This window comes from Hibiscus syriacus, unplaced genomic scaffold, assembly GCF_006381635.1.
Source record: "Hibiscus syriacus cultivar Baekdansim isolate YM2019G1 unplaced genomic scaffold, ASM638163v2 tig00110890_pilon, whole genome shotgun sequence".
Classification (NCBI taxonomy): Eukaryota; Viridiplantae; Streptophyta; class Magnoliopsida; order Malvales; family Malvaceae; genus Hibiscus; species Hibiscus syriacus.
This window is the reverse complement of record NW_024062900.1, coordinates 15,445,093-15,451,092: the sequence shown is the minus strand read 5'-3', so window position 1 is coordinate 15,451,092 and position 6,000 is coordinate 15,445,093.

The window sequence follows — 6,000 nt, the reverse complement described above, 5'->3', positions numbered from 1 at the left end:
AATCGATGCATTATTCGAATATCTTGCATGCAACCATTTGCCAAGAATGTTGTGATGCTGAAATGCATTTGACTTCAGCAGCAACGAATAATCAAAGGAGCGGCTGCATGTGGTGGATGTAATGAAGCCCTCACAACACTGTAGCTTCTCCGGCTTGCAAATGTGATGCAATTAAGGCCTTGTCTAGAAAAAAAATGACTCATTTTTATAAAACAACGTAATCTGACTAAAGACTCCCTGCAATTAAAGGAAAAAGTAAAAAACTTCGACAGATTAGCTTCACAATTTCTATTTGAAAAAAAAAATCCTAAAATAAACATTTGTTTCACTTTGCAGACACAAAATACAATTTCATCATAATTGATCTTTAAAACCCATAATCTATATCTCTTGAATGTTAGTAAAGGACGTAAAATTAAATTACATTTTCAAAATCCTTTATTCTGTCTCTTAATTGCAGAAAAGCAAAAGAACATCTCATGTAAACTTAGCATTCAAATTCTCTAACACTAAAAATAAATTTTCACAAAATCATCCGGAATAATGGAATAATTAAAAACTGTAAAAGAGATAATAAAACATGAAAAACACAAGCAAGATTCAAGGACAAAAGAAAAATAAGTAATAAAAAATTCCACTTCAATTCATAGATTTTTACATCATGCAGTAAGCTTGTTAGAAATAAACTAGAATTAACAATTAGTTTGTTTTGACTGTTAGTCTGTTGGATGAATTTGTTAGACGGTCAACAATATGGGCTATATAAGTCCACTAGTTGTAATGGGATAATTACATTCTTTTGAATATTTTCAATATACTCGTTCTTTATTTGACTCTAATAAACAAAACTGCATTTCATAAATCAGAGGCTTCATTCCTCTTCATAGGCCACCTGTTGTTCATCCTTTCGGGTCATCAATGGCACCGTTCTCACATGGTATCATTCGCCAAAGATCCTGACGCCGTTGCTTCCGTCACAATTATCGTCTCCACCGCTTTCTTCATTCGCGATTGTTGTTGTTTCTTTCGCCACTCGTTGTCTCTAGTCTGATGTCGTCTTGCTTCTATTCTTTTATTGGGTTCCTCAGTCACAACGAGGTTTCCTCCGACGCCTCCTTCGTCAAATCATGCATCCTCAACCATCGCGAATTTTGTCATCGCTCTTTCCGTTCGCCGACAGACTTCCTTCTTCCTTGACCATTGGTTATTCGTTAGCCATCTATCTTCCGCTTCGTTAATTTCATCTGTTGTTACGTCAACAATTGGTTCCTTTGCGATTGATTCAGCGTCGATTTTCTTCCATTCATTATGGATCTCCATCTGGTTGAAGTTTTGTTCCAGATCTGATCGAAGGCTTGTTCCATTTTCATTGGCCACTGTCTACTATCGGTTGCTTCATCACCGGTATATTTTTTCCTCTTCTCTTGTGATACTGGTGGCTCAGTTCATACTAGTGCTGAAAGTTTAACAATGGTGGTGTTGTTGATCTATATTAGATTAGGTTATGTTTGAACAATAGCTTCAGCTTTTGGTCCTTCTTTGTTTGGATATGGTTCCTAGAATATTAGAGTACAATGCTTCTTTGGTTAATGTGAAGGCTGAGTTTCTGTTATTGCTGGTAGTATGCGGTCATGCGCCTAGCAATTGTTGAGTTAAGCACTCGGTTATTGTTGGTCATTTGTAAGTTTTCCAATTAGTTGTTTGATTCTATGTTAATCTTGTTGAGAATTTATTTTAGAGAAGAAGATTCATGATTTGGTGGTGTTTGGTGCAAGGTTGCATTCAATTGGTTGGATTTTTGTTGTGATAATGTTTTTCCTAATTGGTGTTTGTGGGCTGGTTATTGAGATGCTTGATTCTTGGCGAGTATGATTACTATTATCGGTTAGTAGGGGAAGATTTGGATGTTGATTTTGAGCTTTAATCCTCCACTGGGGCATTTTGAAAGTCTTGAGTTGCTGATCCAAGTTCTTTCACACTGGTACTGTTGAATCATTGGTTTCAGTGGTTGCTGCTGGTTCTTGATTTGGGTTTTTCATTTCTTGGTTTGCATTACTTGTTTGTTTGCTCAAATACTCTTTGTTTTAGTTTCATCATGGCTTGCTGCTTCTATCACAAGGTAACATGAGACTTGAAAGCTTCACAGCCAAGTGTTCATGACAGAAAATCTCTGGGGAGGGTTAAGAGTTTAACAATCTTGCCTTCCTTAACCAGACAAACTACGGTGTTTTCTTGCCCAAGAGAGGCTTCAGATTACACCCGAGAGCTTGTAGTTTAACCACCTTGCTTCCACCAAAAAGAAAGTCCGAATAAGTGAGAAGAAGAACAATTTTGATTCATGAAGAAGTTTCAAATGAAAGAATGAGAAAGAAAAGAAAGGTGAATAAAGTAGAACGAAAGTATAGCAATTTCGATTCTCGATAAATAACCTAAGTAAAAGGAAGATATTTTTTAAGGAACTTTAGATAAAAGAGTGAAGAAAGAAAGACGGAAGGGTGAATGACGAGAAAGTCTATCAAGAACCATCTTTTTCATTTCTTGGTTGAGAACCAACAGCTTATTGCAACACTTCGTTTGTATCTCTTATTCATGAATCAACTACAAAGAAGATCAAAAACTTGAAGAAGCAGGGTGAATGTTAGAAATAAACTAGAATTAACAATTAGTTTGTTTTGACTGTTAGTCTGTTGGATGGATTTGTTAGACGGTTAGCAATATGGGCTATATAAGTCCACTAGTTGAAATGGGTTAAATACACTCTTTTGAATATTTTCAATATACTCATTCTTTATTTGATTCTAATAAACAAAACTGCATTTCATAAATCAGAGGCTTCATTCCTCTTCCTAGGTCACCTGTTGTTCATCCTTTCGGGTCATCAATGGCACCGTTCTCACAAAGCTAAAACAAAATGGAGCAAACCTTTTGACGGGAAATGTAAATTGTCGACTAATCTGTCGAATTGAAGCAATAACTGTCATTATCATCTTACAAAATCAAATTTGCAATAAAAAATTTTATACGAAGCTCTAACACTTTAGAGAATAAGATGATTCATTCATTTTGCTTAATACCGAAGTCAAGTAAAACCACGAGATCGAACCAGAAAAAGGTTGAAATTGAAGAAAGTAGCCTGAAATTGGGGTTTCTTTTATATTAAAATTGGGCTTGACCTTTGTGAATTGTGTCTCCAATTATCTCTTTATCAAATTGGGTTGTAATGTCTTGGGTTTCTTTTTATGGATGGAGAGTAAAGTGAGAGATCTGATAAAGAATTGTTGTTATTTTTTTAGGTTTCAGATTTAAATATTAAAAATTTTAAAGGTATGAGTATTTAATGTCAAATAGTTGAAAATTTCTTTGAACATATATTGTCTTATATTTACTTCAGATTAATAAAAAAATCTTTTTTATAGACGGAGACTCTTAATATATAAGCAAACTATATATTGACCACCTAACTATTTAATCTTTTTATATTTTATTAATAGTTGTACATTCTATCAAATTGATCATAATTTTAATTTGTTTAATCCTCTAATTAGATTATGACAAGTATCATAATATGACTAGAGGTTTTTTATTTTAATTATTTTATTTTCACCCAATCAGATAATAATACGTATCACCATCTAATTAAATGAAAAATTAACATAAGAAGAAATAAGGGCGTGAGAGAGTAGGGTTGGATTTGAACATGTAACCATTTGGGTTGAAATTTAATGCCCAAACCATTGAGATAATCCACTGCCTGATTTGTGCTTGTGCGTCTCTTGGTGGTGCTCTCAATCTCACCAAGGCTTCCACTTTGCCCGCTGTTTGCAAAATCCCCCATTCTTCCGTCCCTAAAAGCGCTTGTGAGTGCGCCTGGCTCTCAATTTTTCTAAAGAAATTACCGCTGTCATGCATTTATTCAATATTCAATAACCATGAAAAAAATGATAAATAAAAAGCACATATTCTGTGTTTTACGTTAGAATTGATGAACGGTGACTAATAAAGTGTGTTTTTGTTTTGGCAGTATCTCTTGTACCTGCTGCTGCTCCAGGCACGTTCTAATATATCATAATTGTTTGGTTCATTTTAAAGGTGTAACTATGCTTTTAGTCCCTCTATCATGTCAAAATTTAATATTTAATTTCTCTATTTTAATTTGAGATCGTCCTAGTTTAGATTTGTTCATTCTAACTCGAATTCAAAAACAGTACATGATTAATCTAATTTAAGACTCAACTCAACTTGATTCGATAATAAAAAGGTAATATGTAACAACCTGAAAATTTCAAAATAATATCTAATTGAAATTTGAGAATTTAATTTGTAAATTAGTGAATTTTGGGGACTAAATTGAAATATTTTAAAACTTGAAGCTTATTTTAGAGTTAAAAAAATTCAGAAACCAAACCCTGAATTTACCCAATAAAAATAGGTATGTTGGATGATATATACGTGCAATTGGTTTCAATCAGAAACCAATTGCTCCAAAAATCCCCTTCCCCTACGCCAACTTTCGACGACGATCCTGACGCCGTCTGAATTCCGATCGTCGTTTTGAAAGCACCATCATGTTCGTTATCGAGTCAGGAACAATTCCCTTAAATTAATTGAAACGAAACGCTGCCAAACGCCGTGAATTTCAAGTCAAAGCATCGACGTTTTTTTTAGCTCAATCGCCTAGAAAATCCTAAATTCATCGCCGATCGTTGCTCCGTTTACGACACCTCCCGCACCATCGTGTTCCGTGTGCCGTTCCGAGTCTGCCGGTGTCATCCTCGGTTTCCGTCGACGACGGCGTGTGGGGAGGTGAAGTAGTCAAACTTTTCGATTTGTTGAAAACGAGCTCTCCGTCGTTCAAAAATTTGAACCGATTTTTGTAAGTATCTCGAAATCGCTCAAAATGATTTTTAGGAATTTTTCTGTAATTTTTCCAACGCTTATAGACGCCGCACGTGCCCCCACGCGCCGCCACTAGCGTGGGGAAGATTAAAATAACCAGTTTAATCGGTTTTTCAAAGGGTTGACCAGATTGACCGATTTTTACCCGACCCGTTGACCCGACTTGACCGTTGATCGTTGATCGGGTGACATTTTGGGAATTAATTCGAAATGGGTGCTATTTTGGGAATTAATTCGAAAAGGTGCTACTTTGGGAATTTATTCGGAAAAAGTTGCTATTTTCCGAAAAAGTGCTATTTTGGTAATTTAATTCGAAAAGGTGCAATTTTGGTAATTATTTTAAAAAGGGTGCTATTTTTGTAAAATGATTGACAATTTGTTGACCACCTTTGGCCAGAACTTTGACCGGCTATTAAACAACCGTTAATCTTTTCCGAGAATACCTATCATGACAGTTTTCGACGTCCCGAATCCGTTTTTGGGGTCGGTTTCACAAAATTCAAAACCGAAAGTCTCTGAATCTTTAGTCAAACCCGTTGACTTTGATTTTGACCAAGAATTCAAATTTTCGAAAAGTCATACTTTATGTTTTTCGACGTCCTGAATCTGATTCTGAAGTCCGTTTTGCCACATTCTGATCCGAAATTCCCGAATCGAGCTTGTAAACCCAAAAGGCTTAATATTTTAATATTTTGATTATTTAATTGAGATTTGGTCAAGGATTGATTCAATAAAAATATTTTATGAAGGTACTCGTGTTTCACCTGAGCAAGGATCAATTAGGTCCGGTGTTATCCGTTCGTTAGATCATCCTGAACCGCGTACTATGAGAATTACCCGTAGGTTTCCGTATATTATTTAAATAATATTTAGATTATTTATATTAGGATTTCAATATGGATTTTTCCAATTCGTAGGATCTAGCGCTGCAGCAGAACATGATCGACAGACCCAGTAATAGGCTTCCCTATCTGATTTCCCAGACTGTTACAGGTGTGTTTCCTGACAGTGTTATTTTACTGTTTTAAACTATCATATAAATAGTTTATCTGATTTTTGACCTGGATTCTGATATGATATTTGACCTGAATTTTTATATGATAC